Source organism: Ursus arctos, chromosome X (genome assembly GCF_023065955.2).
Source record: "Ursus arctos isolate Adak ecotype North America chromosome X, UrsArc2.0, whole genome shotgun sequence".
Taxonomy (NCBI): domain Eukaryota; kingdom Metazoa; phylum Chordata; class Mammalia; order Carnivora; family Ursidae; genus Ursus; species Ursus arctos.
This window is the reverse complement of record NC_079873.1, coordinates 22,158,117-22,176,984: the sequence shown is the minus strand read 5'-3', so window position 1 is coordinate 22,176,984 and position 18,868 is coordinate 22,158,117.

Here is an 18,868-nt window from a genome sequence, read left to right as displayed (position 1 = left end):
GAAGTTTTCAGCTACAATTTCTTCAAATATCTCTTCTAGACCTCTGTTTTTCTCCACTGCCTCAGGGATGCCGATGATTCTGACATTGGATCGTATCATTGAGTCAGTAATCTCCCGTAACCTACATTCGTGGGCATGGATTTTTTTAAGTCCAGCTTCTATTTTCGTTTTTTCTTCTAATAACCCATCCTCCAATTCGCTAATACGTTTCTCTGCCTCATTTACCCTGGCCGTCAGAGCCTCTAGTTTTGACTGCATTTGGCTCATAGAATTTTTAATTTCTGCCAGATTCGCTCTCATTTCCGCCCTTAGAGATTCTATATTCTCATTAACATTTTTGTTAATACTTTTTTGAAGTCTACACGTCATCTTGATCATTGTTACTCTGAACTCCATTTCTGATAATTTGGTTATATCCATATCCATTAGTTCTGTGGCAGAGGCCACAGACTCATTGTCTTTTCTTTGCTGGGGGGGATTTCTCCTTCTCGTCATTCTGATGAGGAGAGGTTGCGGGGTTGTCCAGAGCCCAAATTATTGACCGGGACCTATGCCGTGCACCCTTGTTTTATAGGGATCTTAGAGATGTGGGCTTCTTGATTTTTCAGCCTGCCTTCTGGGGGAGGGGCCTGCTGTGCCGATACTCAGGCAACCCTGTTTGGGTAGGGTCTCCATGTCCCCTGCGAGGGGGGATGGGGATGGGCACCCTGTGAGCCGGTATTTCCAGGCTTTTTTTCTCTGGCGGCTTTCCCTGGCGGTTTTCTGTGCCTCTTCTGAGAGTCAGAGCAGCAGTGGCTGAATCTCAGCCTCTGTCTCAGAACAGAGGGGATCGCAGGCCATTCTCTGATGATCTGGCCACTTTAACTCTGTTTCTGTTGGTGCTGCTCAACCCTGCAGTGTCCCGGTATGTGCGCCCCACACCCGGCGTCCCAGCCCTCACTTCCAGGGCCGGCGCGTCTCTGTCCTTTGTGTTTCTAACACCGCCAGCCGCCAGCCGCCCCCGCGCGCTCCCAGATCTCCCAGTTTCAGTCTGGTTCAAGTGAGCACACCGGAGTTCTGTGAGAAGTCTGGTGGTGCGCTCGTTTCCCGGCTCACGGTCTCAGTCTGTTCTCTCGCAGGTGCTGGTCCGCGAGTCCGCCTGCTCCCCCGCGCAGGTGGCTACCGCTTCCCGGCGCCCAAACGCGCGGCTCCCTCCCCCTTCCGTTTATCTTCCAGTATCCGTGTGCGGTTTCACGGCTCCCCGCTTCGTACCTCAATACTCAGCGCTGGAGATGTTCATTTGTAGTGATCCAGATGTACCTTCCTGTGTCTCAGGCTGATTCCGTGGATGTTCAGGCTGGTCTGGTACCTATCCAGCTCGACTCAGGGGACCGGCTGAAAAAGGGGTCCCCTACTCCTCCGCCATCTTAACTCCTCTCTCAATACAGAGACATTCTTGTACCCTTTGCCCAGGTTCTTCCATTTTTAACATCTTATAAAACTATATACAGTATCTAAACCAAGACATTAACACTTAAACAGGCAAGACATGGAATATTTTAATTACTGCAAGAATCCCTGGTGTTTCCATTTTATAGGCAAGGCCCTCCTTCCCTGCCCCTTCCCCATTTCTGACTTCAGGCAACTGATCTGCCCTTTATAACTTTTCATTTAATGAATATTTTATAAATGAAATCATTCTTTATCTGACTTTTGGGATAGACTTTTTTTCACTCAGTATAATTATCTGGAGATTCATCAAGGTTGTTGAGTGTATAAATAGTTTTTTTTTGTTGTTGTTGTTTTTACTGAGAATTCCATGGTATAGATGTACCACATTTTGTTTAATCATTCACTCTTAAAGACATCTGGGTGTTTCCAATTTTTGGCTTTTACGGAAAAAGCTGTGATAAACATTTCAGTACGTGTTTCCTTGTGAACATGAGTCTTCATTTCTCTGGGATGAATACTCAAAAGTACTATTTCTGTGTCATATGGTATTTGCATGTTCAGTTTTAATGGGAACTGCCTAACTTTTTCAGAATGGCTCCGTTTTACATTGTAATGAGCCGTGTATGAGTTCGTCTGCATCCTTGCCAGCATTTTGCAGTGTAACTATGTTTTATTTTAGCCATTCTAGTAGGTGTATAGTGGTATCTCATTGTGATTTTAATTTACGTTTGCCTAATGGCTATGATGTTAAACATATTTTGTGTGATTATTTGCTGTATGTATATCCTCTTTGGTGATGTTTCTGTTCATTTCTTTTGACCTTTTTCCAGTTGAAGTTTTAAAAATTTATGTTATGGATACTTATCCTTGGTCAGATATATGGCTTGTAATTGATTTCTTCCAGTATGCAACTTGTTCCCGTTACTTAACAGAAGATAAAACTGTTAGCACAGCAAAAGTTTTAAATTTTGATGAAGTCTAATTTATTAATTTTCTCTTGTATGGATTGCACATTTGGTGTAAGATCTATCGACTCTTTGCTTAGCCATAGGACCTGAATGTTTCTATCCTATTTCTCTATGTTTTATAGATTTTGTCTTACATTTTGATAAGCTGACTTTTTGTATGAGGAGTGAAGTTTAAATTGCAACTCTATTTTGAGCCTATGTGTATCCAATTACTATAGCACAGTTTTTGAAAAGAACATAATTTCTCAATGGAATTGCTTCTGCAGCTTTATAAAAAACAAACCGACCATACTGCATGTGGCTATTACTAGGTTCCCATTCTGTTTCATTGATCGATGTGTCTAGTTCTCTAGTAATACCACAGTATCTTGAATATTGTACCTGTATAATACATCTTGAAATTGGGTGGAATGATTCCTCCAACTTTATTCTACTGTTTCAAAATTTTTTTAGGTGTTCTAGTTCCATTTTGTGTTCACTTCAATTTTAGAATGCTCTTGTTAATAACTACAAAATATATTGTTAGAATTTACTTAGGAATTATGTTAAACCTGTATATCATTGTGGGGAATATTTAAATCTTTACTAAATCTTAAATATTCTATTCCATGAGCATGGTATGTCTCTCCATCTGTTTAAATATTCTTTGATTTCTTTCATCAGTTTTTGTATACAAGGCCTATACATATTTTGTTAGATTTGCCTCTAAGTATTTAATTTTTGAAGCACTTTAAGTTCTGTTTTTAAAATTTCAGTGTACATGAGATCATTGATAGTATATAGAAATACAGTTGAACTTGTATGTTCATCTTGTGTCATGTAGCCTTGCTGATGTCACTTATTTAAGAAATGTTAATAGATTCCTTAGGATTTTCTATGTAGACATCATGTCATCTGCAGATAGCAATAGTTTTATTTCTTCTTTCCAGGCGTGTATGCCTTTTATTTCCTTTTCTTGCCTTATTAGACTGGCTCACCTTCCAGCAGTACTTTGAATAAATATGACAGTGAGCATACATGCCTTTTATTCTTAAACTTAGTAGGAAAGCATTCAGTTTTTAACCATTATGCATAATGTATATTTTAGATCTTTTGTATATGTTCTTTATCAAGATTATAAGTTTCTCCGTATACTTATTTCTCTGAGAGTTTTTATCATGAATAACTAGATGTTGAATTTGGTTAATGGATTTTACTTCATCAACTGACAAGTTTATGTCACATTCATTCTTTAGCATGATAATATGGTAGATTTACATTGATGGGTTTTCAAATACTGCACCAGCCTTGGATGCCTGGATTTAAACTCACCTGTTTGTGGTGCATAAATATTTTTATATGCTTCTGAGTTCTATTTGCTAATATTATGTTAAGGATTTTGTGTCTGTATTTGAGAAATATTACTTAATCTGTCCTGGCTTTATTTCTTTATCTTATTTTTATATCTTAGTAATACTGGCTTCATAAAATTAATTGGGAGATTTTTCCTCTTTTATTTGCTATTTTTCTATTTCTGTTTTTGATCTCAAATTTTGATATGTTGTATTTTTTTCATTTACGTCAATGATTTAAATTTTTTTCCCTTGATACTTCTTTCACACGGGGATTTTTTCAAGTGTGTTGTTTTGTGTGCAAATTTTTGAAGATTTCCTTTTATCTTTCTGTTATTGATTTCCCATTTGATTCCATTATGGTCAGAGAACGTACTCTTAGGATTTCGATTATTTTCAATTTGTTAAGCTTTCCTTTTGTCCCAGGATATGTTCTGTCTTGGTATATATTCCATCGACACTTGAAAAGAATTTGTTTTTGTTGTTATTTGGTGTAGTGTTATATAAATATCAATTAGGTACTGTCAGTTAATGGTGTTGGTTTCTTCAGCATCCTTGCTGCCTTTGTACCTCTGTTCTATCAACTGTAGAGAGAGAAGGGTTGACATTTCCAGCTATAATTATGGATTTGTCTGTTTCTCCTTTTAGTTGTATCAGTTTTGCTTCTCATGTTGTAGCTCTGTTGGGTACAGATACATTTAGGATTACTGTATCTTATTGTTGGATTGAGCATACATCCTTGTGTGATGTCCATTTTTGTCTCTGATAATGTTCTTTGTTCTGAATTTTGCTTTCATTTGATTATTGTTGACATGATGTATCTTTTCCCATCTCTTGCTTTCAGTCTATCTAAATCATATTTAAAGTGAGTTTGCAATAGACAGAAAATGGTTGAATCTTTTTTGTTTTGTTTTGTTTTGTTTTGTTTTAGTTCACTCAGCTAGTATCTGTCTTTTAGTTGGTGTATGTAGGCCATTTTCATTTAATGTTATCTGTATATTAGGACTTGCTTGTGTCTTTTTTTTCTATTCATTCACCCTGTTTTTAATGTTTCTGTTTTCTTTTGTCTACTTTCCTATGGATACTTGAACTGTTTTTTAGAATTCAAATTTTACTTATGTATACTGTATTTGAGTGTCTCTTTTTGCATTAGTCTTTTTACTGATTACTCTGGATATCTTATATATCTGCTGTCTGCTAATCATTTGATCAGTTGATTTTTTTCTATCATTATGAAAATCTATTGTCATCATTTTACCACTTCTAATGAAGTGTAGAAATCTTACCTCCTAAAACATCCCTTTTACTCTCCTCCTCCTTTTCATATAATTGATTAAATATTTCTTCTATATACTTTCAGAATCCATATCAGACAATGTTATAATTTTTGTTCCAGGTGAAAAGATAATCCAGAAAACTCAAAAGAAGAAAGAACATTTATTGTATTCATCTATTTGCTTACCTTATTCTTTCTTCTTTTTTGATATTTCAAGATTACTTTTTAAAAAAAATTTTATTATGTTATGTTAGTCACCATACAGTACATCATTAGTTTTTGATGTAGTGTTCCATGATTCATTTTTTGCATATAACACCCAGTTCTCCATGCAATACGTGCCCTCCTTAATACCTATCACTGGGCTAGCCCATCCTCCCACACCCCCCTCTTAAACCCTCAGTTTGTTTCCCAGAGTCCATAGTCTCTCATGGTTCATTCCCCCTTGTTTACCCCCTCTTCATTCTTCCCTTCCTTCTCCTACCGATCTCCCTGCTATTCCTTATGTTATACAAATGAGTGAAACCATATGATAATTGTCTTTCTCTGCTTGACTTATTTCACTTAGCATAATCTCCTCCAGTCCCGTCCATGTTGCTGCAAATGTTGAGTAATTGTTCTTTGTGATGGCTGAGTAATATTCCATTGTATATATGGACCACAACTTCTTAATCCAGTCATCTGTTGAAGGGCATCTCAGCTCCTTCCACGATTTAGCTATTATGGACAATGCTACTATGAACATTGGGGTGCATATGGCCCTTCTCTTCACTACGTCTGTATCTTTGGGGTAAATATCCAGTAGTGCAATAGCTGGGTTGTAGGGTAGCTCTATTTTTAACTTCTTGAGGGACCACCACACTGTTTTCCTAAGTGGCTGTACCAACTTGCATTCCCACCAACAGTGTAAGAGGGTTCCCCTTTCTCCACATCCTCTCCAACGTTTGCTGTTTCTTGCCTTGTCAATTTTTGCCATTCTGACTGGCGCGAGGTGGTATCTCAATGTGGTTTTGATTTGAATTTCCCTGATGGCTAATGATTTTGAACATTTTTTCATGTGTCTGTTAGCCATTTGTATGTCTTCACTGGGAAAGTGTCTGTTCATATCTTCTGCCCATTTTTTGATTTGATTATGTTTCTCGTGTATTGAGTTTGAGAAGTTCTTTATAGATCTTGGATACCAGCCTTTTATCTGTAGTGTCATTTGCAAATATCTTCTTCCTTTCTGTGGGTTGCCTCTTTGTTTTGTTGACTGTTTCCATGGATGTGCAGAAGCTTTTTATCTTGAAATCCCAAAAGTTCATTTTTTCTTTTGTTTCCCTTGCCTTTGGAAATATGTCATGAAAGAAGTTGCTGTGGCCGATGTCAAAGAGGTTACAGCCTATGTTCTCCTCTAGGCTTTTGATGGATTCCTGTCTCACATTGAGGTCTTTCATCCATTTGGAGTTTATCTTTGTGTATGGTGTGAGAGAGTGGTCAAGTTTCATTCTTCTGTGTATAGCTGTCCAATTTTCCCAGTACCATTTATTGAAGAGACTTTTTTCCACTGGATGTTTTTTCCTGCTTTGTCAAAGATTAGTTGACCATAGAATCGAGGGTCCATTTCTGGAGTCTCTATTCTCTTCCATTGGTCTATGTGTCTGTTTTTGTGCCAGTACCATGCTGTCTTGGTGATCACAGCTTTGTAGTATAGCTTGAAATTGGGCAATGTGATGCTCCCAGCTTTGTTTTTCTTTTTCAATATTTCCTTGGTGATTCAGGGTCTTTTCTGGTTCCACACAAATTTTAGGATTGTTTGCTCTAGTTCTTTGAAAAATGTCATTGATATTTTGATCAGGATGGCGTTGCAAGTATAGGTTGATCTGCATAGCATAGACATTTTAATTATGTTTATTCTTCTGATCCATGGGCACGGAATGTTTTTCCATCTTTTTGTGTCTTCTTCAATGTCTTTCATCAGTGTTTTGTAGTTTCTAGAGTATAGATCATTTAATTCTCTGGTTAAGTTTATTCTGAGATATCTTATGGTTTTTTGTGCTATTGTAAATGAAATCAATTCCCTAACTGGTCTTTCTTCAGTCTCATTGTTCGTGTATAGAAATGCAACTGATTTCTGAGCATTGATTTTGTATCCCGCCACATTACTGAATTGTTGTATGAGTTCTAGTAATTTGGGGGTGGAGTCTTTTGGGTTTTCCATATAAAGTATCATGTCATCTGCGAAGAGAGTTTGACTTCTTCTTTGCCAATTTGAATACCTTTTTTTTCTTTTTTGTTGTCTGATTGCTGTTGCTAGGACTTCTAGTACCATGTTGAACAATAATGGCGAGAGTGGGCATCCTCGTCGTGTTCCTGATCTTAAGGGAAAGGCTCTCAGCTTTTCCCCATTGAGAATGATATTCGCTGTAAGCTTTTCATAGATGATTTTTATGAAATTGAGGAATGTACCCTCTATCCCTACACTCTGAAGGGTTTTAATCAGGAAAGGATGCTGTATTTTGTCAAATGCTTTTTCTGTAATGTGATCTATCACACTGATCGATTTGCGAATGTTGAACCACCCTTGCATCCCAGGGATGAATCGCACTTGGTCATGATTGATAATCCTTTTAATGTACTGTTGGATCCTATTAGCTAGGATCTTGTTGAGAAATTTGGCATCCATATTCATCTGGGATATCAGTCTGTAATTCTCCTTTTTAATGGGGTCTTTGCCTGGTTTGGGGATCAAGGTAAAACTGGCCTCATAGAATGAGTTTAATAGTTTTCCTTCTGTTTCTATTTTTTGAAATAGCTTTAGGAGTTTAGGTATTTCTTCTTTGAATGTTTGGTAGAATTCCCCAGGGAATCCATCAAGCCCTGGACTCTTGTTTTTTGGGAGGCTTTTGATCACTACTTCAATCTCTTCATGATTAATCGGTCTGTTTAGATAATCAGTTTCTTCCTGTTTCGGTCTTGGTAGTTTATAGGTTTCCAGGAAGGCATCCATTTCTTCCAGGTTGTTTAATTTATTGGCATATAGTTGTTGATAATAGTTCTAATGATTGTTTCTATTTCCTTGGTGTTGGTTGTGATCTCTCCCCTTTCATTCATAATTTTATTAATTTGGGTCCTTTCTCTATTCTTTTGAATAAGCTTGCCAGTGGCTTATCGATCTTATTAATTCTTTCAAAGAACCAGCTTCTAGTTTTGTTGATCAGCTCTACTGTGCTTCTGGTTGGTAATTCATTGATCTCTGCTCTAATCTTAATCAGTTGTCTTTTCATTGCTTGGGTTAGGCCTGTTCTTCTGTTCCATCTCCAGTTTCTTAAGGTGAGAATATAAGGACTGCATTTTAGATTTTTCTGTTCTTTTGAGTGAGGCTTGGATGGCTATGTATTTTCCCCTTAGGACTACCTTTGCAGTGTCCCATAGGTTTTGGACTGATGTGTTTTCATTGTCTTTGGTTTCCATAAATTGCTTAAGTTCTTCTTTAATTCCCTGGTTTACCCAATCATTCTTAAGCAGGATGGTTCTTAGTTTCCAAGTGTTTGAATTTCTTCCAAATTTTTCCTTGTGATTGAGTTCCAGTTTCAAAGCACTGTGGTCTGAGAATATGCAGGGAATAATCTCAGTCTTTTGGTATCAGTTGAGACCTGTTCTGTGACCCAGTATATGGTCTACTCTGGAGAAAGTTCCATGTGCATTCGAAAAGAATGAGTATTCTGTTGTTCTAGGGTGTAGTGTTCTGTATATTATCTGTGAGGTCCATCTGGTCCAGTATGTCATTCAAAGCTCTTGTTTCTTTGTTGATTTTCTGCTTAGATGATCTGTCTGTTGCTGAGAGTGAAGTGTTGAGGTCCCCTACTATTAACATATTATTATCTATATGTCTCTTTATTCTGATTCAGAGTTGGCTTATGTAGCTGGCTGCTCCCCTGTTGGGGGCATAGATATTTATAATTGTTAGATCCTCTTGTTGCATACACGCTTTAAGAATAATATAGTGTCCTTCTGTATCTCTAACTACAGTCTTTAGCTTAAAATCTAATCTGTCTGATATGAGAATTGCTACCACAGCTTTCTTTTGAGGTCCGTTGGCATGAAAAAATGGTTCTCCATCCCTTCACTTTCAGTCTGGACGTATCTTTAGGTTCAAAATGAGTCTCTTGTAGACAGCATATGGATGGGTCATGTCTTTTTATCCAATCTGCAACCCTGTGGTGTTTTATGGGAGCATTTAGGCCATTCACTTTGAGAGTGATTATTGAGAGATATGATTTTAATGTTGTCATGTTGCCTGTGAAGTCCTTGTTTCTATAGATTGTCTCTGTAAATTTCTGCTCTGTATCACTCTTGGGGTCTTTTTACTTTTATAGAACCGCCCTTAATATTTCTTGTAGGGCTGGCTTGGCGGTGACATATTCTTTCAGTTTCTGCCAGTCTTGGAAGCTCCTTGTCTCTACATCCATTCTGAATGACAGCCTTGTTGGATAGAGTATCCTTGGCTGCATGTTCTTCCCACTTAATGCTCTGAATATGTCTTGCCAGCCCTTTCTGCCTTGCCAGGTCTCTGTATATATGTCTGATGTTATTCTGATGTTCCTCCCTCTGTACGTAATGAATCTCTTCCCCCTCGCTGCTTTGAAGATTGTTTCCTTGGATCTAAGATTTGTGAACTGTACTATTATATGTTGTGGTGTTGGTCTGTTCTCATTGATCTTGGGAGGGGTCCTCTCTGCCTCTTGGACACAAATGCTTGTTTCCTTCTCCAGATTAGGGAATTTCTCAGCTACAATTTGTTCAAAAATCTCTTCTAGACCTCTCTTTTTCCCCACCCCCTTGGGGATGCCAATGATTCTGACATTGGAACGTTTCATTGAGTCAGTAATCTCCCGTAGTCTTTTTTTCTTGAAAGTGGAGTTTTTTAAGCCATGTTTCTTCTCTTTCCTTCTTTTCTATCATCTCATTCTCTAACTCACTAATTCGTTCTGCCTCATTTACCCTGGCCATCAGAGCATCCAGTTTAGACTGCATCTGATTCATAGTATTCTTAATTTCTGCCAGATTCGTTCTCATTTCAGCCCTTAAAGATTCTTTATTTTCATTAATATTTTTTTTTCAAGCCTACACATCATCTTGACCATTGTTACTCTGAAAACCATTTCTGACAATTTGGTTATATCTGTATCCATTAGTTCTGTGGCAGAGGCCACAGTCTCTGTTTCCTTCCTTTGTTGGGGTTCCTCCTCCTTGTCATTCTGATGAGGTGTGTTTGTGGGGATGTACAGAGCCGAAATTATTGTCCAGGACCCAAGCAAGATGCACTTGTTTTATAGTGACGTTAGGGATTGGGCTTCTTGTTTTCTCAGCCTGCCTTCTGGGGGAGGGGCCTGCCGTGCTGATACTCAGGCAACCCTGTTTGGGCCGAGTTGCCCTGTCCCCTGTGGGGAGGAGGGGAATGGGCTCAGTGAGAACTGGTTTTTCGGGGCTTTTGTTCCCTGGCAGCTTTCTGCGTCTCTTCTGAGAGTCCGAGCAGCAGTGGCCGTATCCAAACCTCTGTCTCAGAACAGAGAGATCGTAGTCTGCTCTCTTGGCCACTCTAACTCCGTTTCTGTCGATGCTGCTAAAAACCCGGAGCATGCCGGGTTGTGCGCCCCACAGCCGTTCTCCCAGTCCTCACTCCCAGGGCTGGCATGTCTCTGCCCTTTGTGCTTCTCACACTGCCAGCGCCCCCGTGCACGCTCCAGAGCTCCCGGTTTCATCCTGGTTCGAGTGTGCGCTCCAGAGCTTCCGGTTTTCAGTCTGGTTCTCACGTGCGCTTCGGAGCTCCCGGTTTCAGTCTTCTTCACCCACTCCCGAGCTCCCACTTTCAGTCTGGTTCACGCTCCTGAACTCCCGGTTTCAGTCTGGTTTCCTGGTGGCTACTGGTCCGCAAGTCCAGCTGGATCCTCAGTGCAGAAGGCTTCTACTTCCCCGCGCCTGAGCGCAGCGGCTCCCTCCCCCTTTGGTTTATCTTCCGATATCTGTGCGCAGACTCTCGGCTCCCCGCTTCGTACCTCAATACCCAGAGATGAAGATGTTCGTTTGTAGACATCCAGATGTATCTTCTTACGTCTCAGGCGGATTTCGTGGGTGTTCAGGATGGTCTGGTAGATATCCAGCTCAATTCAGGGGACCGGCTGAAATAGGGTCCCCTACTCCTCCGCCATCTTCTTTTTTCTCCCCACCGCATAGGCTTCTTGTCTGTCTCTTCAAAGCTTGCTTCCTTGGATTAATATCTTCCAGCTTTCTTAAGTTTTCTCAGCATGATGGTTGGGCTAAAGAGGCTAGAACACCATTAACAGAAGTGTTTATCTCTACAAAAGCTTGTTATTGAAATAATTTCAAATCTGTAAGGGTTTTTTTGAATAGAAAATTAATATAATCCATATGTTCATAAGATAAATAGTTTTGTTGAGGCAAATGATCTTCCCAAGGAGTGCATCTTTTTTTCTTATCATTTCACATAATTTATTTCATTTTAAATATTTCATTGATTCAGTAAATTTTTCTTCACTTTCCAACATGTGCTAAATACAAACCATTTGATGGTTGTACTTATTGAGGTACAACCTTGTGGGAAACAATAAATAATGAGTAAATAAATTTTGGGGGAACTTGTTATATAGCCATACTAACCATATTACTACCTATAACATGTTTAATTAGTGCTTTAGGGACTGACATACTAATTGCTATCTTATCCTAGTGTGTAGAGTTATGAAAGTACTATTTTATGTGAATGTATCCTCCCAACACTATATTTCCTTACATGCTTTTCCTTTCTTTTGTCATATTTGCTATATGACAAATATACCCTTGTCATGTATTTTCTATATGCAATACTGTTTACCATTTTTGCTTCCTAGAATGTATTTCAAACATAGAGAAAAGTTGTCATATTTACCACATATTTTCCCTCTCTAGTACTCTTCACTCCTTCCCGTAGTTTTTAATTTCCATGAAAGGTCCTTTCCCTTTCCCTTCCTTCAGGATCACTTGCGTTATAGGTTGTCTACCAACAATGGTTTCAGGTTTGATTGTGTGAATATGTCTTGTTTCATCCTCAGTTTGGAAAGAATTTTGATGGATATAGAATTCTGGGTTGATGGCTGTGTTTTTTCTTTCAGCATTACAAAGATGCAGCCCCATTTTGTACAGTTCTCCATGGAGACTCTTGAGAAGGCAAGCATTATTTAAATCATCATTCCCAGGTAGGCAGTTTATCTTTATTTCTCTGACACTTTTAATTGTTTTTTATTCTTTGGCTCTTCTCAGTTTAAGTATGATGTACCCACGTGAATATCTGTTTTAATTTAATCTGCTTTGTTCTATTGATCTTGGATCAATAATCTGACATACTTCTAAAATCTTGAGAATTCTTAATTTTGATTTCCACATGGTCATATTTAGTATATAGAAAAGTGATTGTATTTTGTGTTTGATTTTGCATCCTGCAACTCTGCTGAACTCACTTTTTAGTTTTTTAGTAGATTGTTTGGAATTTTTAACAGAGACAATGTGTTCTGCAAAATGAGATGATTTTAATTCTTCTTTCCAATATGTATGTATATTATTTATTTCTTGACATTTTAATGGCAAGACTTTCCAGTATTATCTTTAATAAGAGTGGTGGCAGCAGACTGCTTTGTCCTGTTTTTGAAATTAGAGTGAAAGTTGGGGCGCCTGGATGGCTCAGTCAGTTAAATGTCCAACTCTTGATTTCAGCTCATGTCATGATCTCTCATGCGTCGTCCAATCAAGCTCCGTGATCAGTGCCCTGCCCCCTGCTTGCAGGAGCACATACCCTCTCTCTGTCTCCCTCTCTCTAAAATAAATACATAAATCTTTAAAAAAAAAAAAAGGAAATTAAAGTGAAAGCATTCAGTCTTTCATTATTAAATATAATGTTTGCTGTAGTTTTTTAAGATGCTTTTTAGTAAATTGTGGTAGATAGCCCCTATTGATAACTTGCTGAGATGTTTTTTCTTTAATTATGAAAGATTGTTGCATTTTTTAAAATACTTTTTCCATGTCAATTGTTACAATCATGTATACGTATGTTTTTATTTTATCATGGTGATATGGTGGCTTACAGTAATTGATTTTTAAATGATGATGAAGCTTCGCATACCTGGAATGAATCCCATTTTGTCATGATGCCTAGTTAATATCATACATCATTGCATGAAATTACTAATTCATTGAGGACTTTTGCATTTACATTCATCTAAGAGATTGATCTGTAGTTTCCTCTTGTATTGTCTTTGTCTATTTTTGATATCAGGACATTACTGGCCTTACAAAATGAGTTAGGAAACATTCCTTTTTTTTTTTTTTCTTCTATTTTCTGAAAAGAGGTTGTATAAAATTGGTGTTATTAATTCTTTGAATAATTGATAGATTATCAGTGAAACCCTCTGGGCCTGGAAATTTCTTTGGCAGGTTTTTTAAATTTTGAATTCAATTCTTTCAATGGACGTAGGCTATTCAGATTGTCTGTTTCATCTTGATTGAGTTTGGGTGTTTGTGGTTTTCAAGGCATTGATCCATTTTTTCCAGATTGTCTAAATTTTGTGTGTAAAGTTGATTGTAGTATTCCCTTGTTATCCTTTTAATGGCTGTAATGTGTGCAATGATAGCTTGCTTCTCTTTCATTCCTGATATTGGTGATTTGTGTCTTTTATGTGTGTGTGTGTCTTTGTCAAGACTTGCTGTATAGGTACCAATTTTATTGATTTCTTTTAAAGAATTTTTTTCATTGGTTTATGTATTGTTTTCTATATTTTCAATTTCATTGTTTTCTGCTCTTTTATTATTCCCTTTCTTCTGCTTGCTTTGTGAGTATTTTGTTCTTTTTTTCTAGTTTATAGCACTGTTAACATATAATTGACTTAAGGCATTTCTCTTTTTTAATGTAAGCACTCCTTATTAAAAATTTCTTTCTCAGCACTAGTATAACTGTGTCCCACACATTCTGATTCATTAATTTTCATTTTCATTCAGTTTTATGTATTTTTAAATATTTACCTTCAGGCTTCCTTGTAGATCATGGGGTATCTAGAAGTGTGTGCTTAATTTCCAAGTGTTTGGAGATTTTCCTCTTGTTTTTTGTTACTGCTTACTAGTTAAATTCCATTACAGTCAAATAACGTACTCTGTATGAATTCCAGGTCTTTTATTGATTTCTAGTTTAATTTTTTTGTAATCTGAGAGCAGACACTGTATGATTTCTATTCTTTTAAATTTGTTAACATGTGTTTTATGGCTCAGAATGGGGATTAGCTTGGTGGTTCTTTGTGAGCTTGAGAAATTGTGTATTCTGATGCTGTTGGAAGTAGACTATAGATGTCAGTTATATCTAGTTGGTGGTGTTCAGGAGTTTTACTGTGTTCTTGCTGATTTTCTGCCTCCTGAATCTGTTTCTGATAGAGTAGTGTTACAGTGTCCAGCTATAATAGTGGATTCATCTATTTCTCTTTGCAGTTATATTAACATTTTACTCACATATTTTGATACTCTTTTATTAGGCACATACACATTGAGGAGTCCTGTATCTTACTGGATTATTGACTCCTTTGTCATTATGTAATGCCCCTCTTTATCTCTAATAATTTTACTTGATCTGAAGTCTGTTGTGTGGGAAATTAATAAAGCTACTCCCACTTTCTTTTGATTAGTGTTAGCATGGTATAACTGTCTCCATCCCTCTACTTTTAATCTACGTGTTTCTGTATATTTGAGTGGTCTTCTTGTGGACAGAATATGGCAAGGTCTTGTTTTTTGATCTATTCTGACAATCACTGTCTTTAACTGGTATATTTAGACTATTGATGTTGAAAGTGATTTTTGGTATAGTTGGATTAATATCTACCATATTTAATATTGTTTTCTATTTGATGTCCTTGTATTTTGTTCTTATTTTTGACTTCCACACTTCTGCCATTTTGTTTTTTTTAAATTTGCTTCCAGTTTTATTGAGGTATAATTGACAAATAAAAATTGCATGTATTTAAGGTCTACAACATGATGTTTTGATATATGTATACAATGTGAATTAATTAACATATGTATCATCTTTCATAGTTACCTTTTTTTTCTTGGTGAGAACACTTAAAATTTACTCTCTTAGCAAGTTTAAAGTATACAATACAGTATTAGTAACTGTATCACTATGCTGTACATCAGATCTCCAGAACTTATTTGTCCTGCATAACTGCAACTTTGTACCCTTTAACTACTATCGCCCCATTTCCCTATCTCCCACCCCCTGGCAACCACCATTCTCCTCTTTACCTTTATGACTTTGACTCTTTAATGTTCTGCATATAAGTGTGGTTTTAATTGAACATTGTGTATGTTCCATTTTCTCTCTTAGGATATTATTATACTTCCTTTTTACTTTTTCGCAGTTGCCTGTCCTAGTGTTTGCAATATGCATTTACATATAATTTAAGTGCACTTTCAAATGCAACTATACTGCTTCACTGGTAGTACAGGTACCTTATGATAATGAACTATTCCTAATTCTTTCCTCCCACCCATTGTATCATTACTGTCATTCATTTCACTCATATATAAACATATATGACACAAATACATATGTATGTATATACATATATATTATCAAACACGTTCCTGGAATTATTTTGAACAAGCTTTTATCTGTTATATCAATTTAGAAAAGGAAAATAAAAGTTTATGTTTTACCTTTATTTATTCCTTTTTCAGTGTTCTTCCTTTCTTTTTGGAGGTAGGAGTTTCTGACCTATATCATTTTCCTTTTCTCTAAAGAACAACTTTTAACATTTCTTGCAAGGCAGATCTATTGAAAACAAACTCCCTCAATTGTTTGCCTGAGGAGATTTTATTTTTCCTTCACTTTTGAAGGATAATCTACCAGGGTATAGAATTCTAGGTTAGTGATACGATATACAAACCTTTACTGCTGTGTAGTTCTATTCCCACTCACCTTCACTGTGCTATCATTTTTTTTTTAAGATTTTATTTATTCATTTGACAGAGATAGAGACAGCCAGCGAGAGAGGGAACACAAGCAGGGGGAGTAGGAGAGGAAGAAGCAGGCTTCCAGCAGAGGAGCCTGATGCGGGGCTCGATCCCAGAATGCCGAGATCACGCCCTGAGCTGAAGGCAGATGCTTAACCACTGAGCCACCCAGGCGCCCCAACTGTGCTATCATTTTTATACATATATCTCTATATATCTGTTATATAGCCAATAATACAGTGTCAAAATTATTCCTTTATATATCTATTGAAAAATCTAGTAGAAAAAGAAGTATAAATATATTTACAGAGTTTGTTTTATTTTATATTAAACTTCTTATGTCCCATTTCTTCCTGTGAATTCATGGTACCATTTGGTTTTATTTCCTTGTCTAATATAGCTTCATTCACAACCCTTTCCTTTGCGTGTATGTTACATGACCAAAAAACAACTTTTTAGATAGTTTTGTGTAATTGTCTTTTACATCAGTTATGATAAGAAAGGAACATCAATATGTAATTATGCTTGCCTAATTATTTACATAATTGTTTTTACTGAATATCTATTTTTTCCATACAGAGTTTTATTTTATAAGTCTGGTGCCACTCCTTTTATGCTGAAGAACTTCCTTTAGAATTTCTTATTGCAGGATTCATAACAGATTCTTTCAGTTTTAGTTCATCTGGGAATGTCTTTATTTTGCCTTCATTTTGAAAGGTAGCTGTGCTGGATATAAGAACCTTGGTTGTCAGTTCATTTATTTATTTGTTTCAACACCTTGAATATGTTGTCCCATGGCTTTCTGCCAATGTTTCTCATGAAATGTCAGCTCTTGGTCTCATTGGTGTTACTTTCCATGTGATGATTCACTTTTTTCTTGCTTTCAATATTTTGTCTTTATTTTTTGGTTTTAGCATTTTGACTATGATATCTCTTGATGTCGATCTTCCATTTACCCTCTTTGGAATTAGATGAGTTTCTTAGATGTGTAGATTAGTGATTTTCATCAAATCTGGGAACTTTTTAGCTGTTACTTCTTGAAATATATTTTCTGTTCCATTCTGTCACTTCTCCATCTGGCATTTTCATTATGTGTATGTTGGTACTCTTGATAGTGTCCCACTTTGTCTGAAATCTTCACTATTTTTTTGTGTGCTTCAGTTTACATAATTCCTATTGACTTATCTTCAGGTTTTCTGATTCATTCTTCTGTTGTAATGATTCTACTTTTAAGTCCTCCTAGTGAATTCTTCATTTTGTTTACCATAGTTTTCTACTCTTAGAATTTTAGTTTGCTTCTTTTTAAGAAATAAAATAATTTCTAAGTAGTTGTTCTCTTTTTTCCTTTTTTTTTCTTTGCCAAGTTTCATTTGCTTAAGGCCTTTTTTGTTTGTTTATTTTGATGTAGTTCACATACACTGTTATATTAGTTTCAGGTGTACAGCATAGTGATTCAAAAATTCTGTACATTACTCATTGCTTACCATGATAAGTGTAGTCACCGTCTGCAGCTGTATAATGTTATTATAATGTTATTGACTATATTCCCTGTGCTGTACTTTTCATCTCCATGACTTACTTATTTTATAGCTGTAAGTTTGTACATCTTAATCCCCCTCATCTCTTTTGCCCATAATCCCATCCATCTTCCCTCTGGCAACCATCAGTTTGTTCTCTGTATTTAAGAGTCTGCTTGGTTTTTGTTTATTCATTGGATTTGGTTTTTGTATTCCACATGTAAGTGAAATCACATGGTATTTGTCTTTCTCTGTCTGACTTATTTCACTTAGCATTATACCCTTTAGGTCCATCCATGTTGTTGCAGATGGCAAAATATCATTCTTTTTTATCACTGAATAATATTCTAGTGTGTTTGTGCATGTGCACACCACATCTTCTTTATCCATTATTTTGATGTCTGTGTGTTTTCCTAGGAGGCAGGGTGATATAATTGGACAAGTGTGTGTATTTGGGATCCCAAAGGTATTGGTAATATTTTCTTTCAGGTGGACATATATTTATTCACTTCATTAATAGTCTTTATGTTACATAAAATGTCAAATATATAGTTTACTAATATTTCAAAAAACAGGTAGTTTTATTTAACTGGACTTCTGTGCTGTGTACTCTTTTGTGTTCAGCTTGTTTTGCTAAGTGTAATATATGTGTAGTCATTTGTAGGATACATTCACATTTTGCTTTCTGTGCCTAATATTCTGTTGCATAAGTATTTCATTGTATTGACTTTTATCCATTCTACTGTTGACTGCCATTTGCGTTGAATTCTATTTGGGGCTACTTTGGATAAAGCATCTGCACACATTTTAGCATTGTTAAGGGCCTGAATATTTTAGTTACTAAAATGGGTCTTTATTTTGGGGACTAAAATGGCCAGAGGATATTTTTTTCTCTAAGTGAATGAAGACTTGTGGAATATACTTAAGCTTTTATCCATGGAGTGCAGAGAGCAGATGGTGAACAAATTGAAAAGGACAGTTAAAGGCCCAGGGAATACATTTTTCTGGTCCCAGGTTGAGTGCTAGTCTTTGTAATAAAATGGTTACGTTTCCACACATTAGAGAAGCACCAGTGGTGCTTTGGGATTAATTTATCTCACATAATGTAATAACAGAGTAAGAATTGGTGCTAACATTATATCTCTTGATTATTCACTTTTGCAAGCAAGTTAAGCAATGTACTCTTTCTATGACACCATTTTCTGCATTGGCCTTTGATTTATAAAAGGGTGGTATTACTGCCACCTGCCATTTGTTTATTGGTGCCAAATTCTACCATCTATAGAGGTAATATAATGAAAACAGTGGCAATTATAG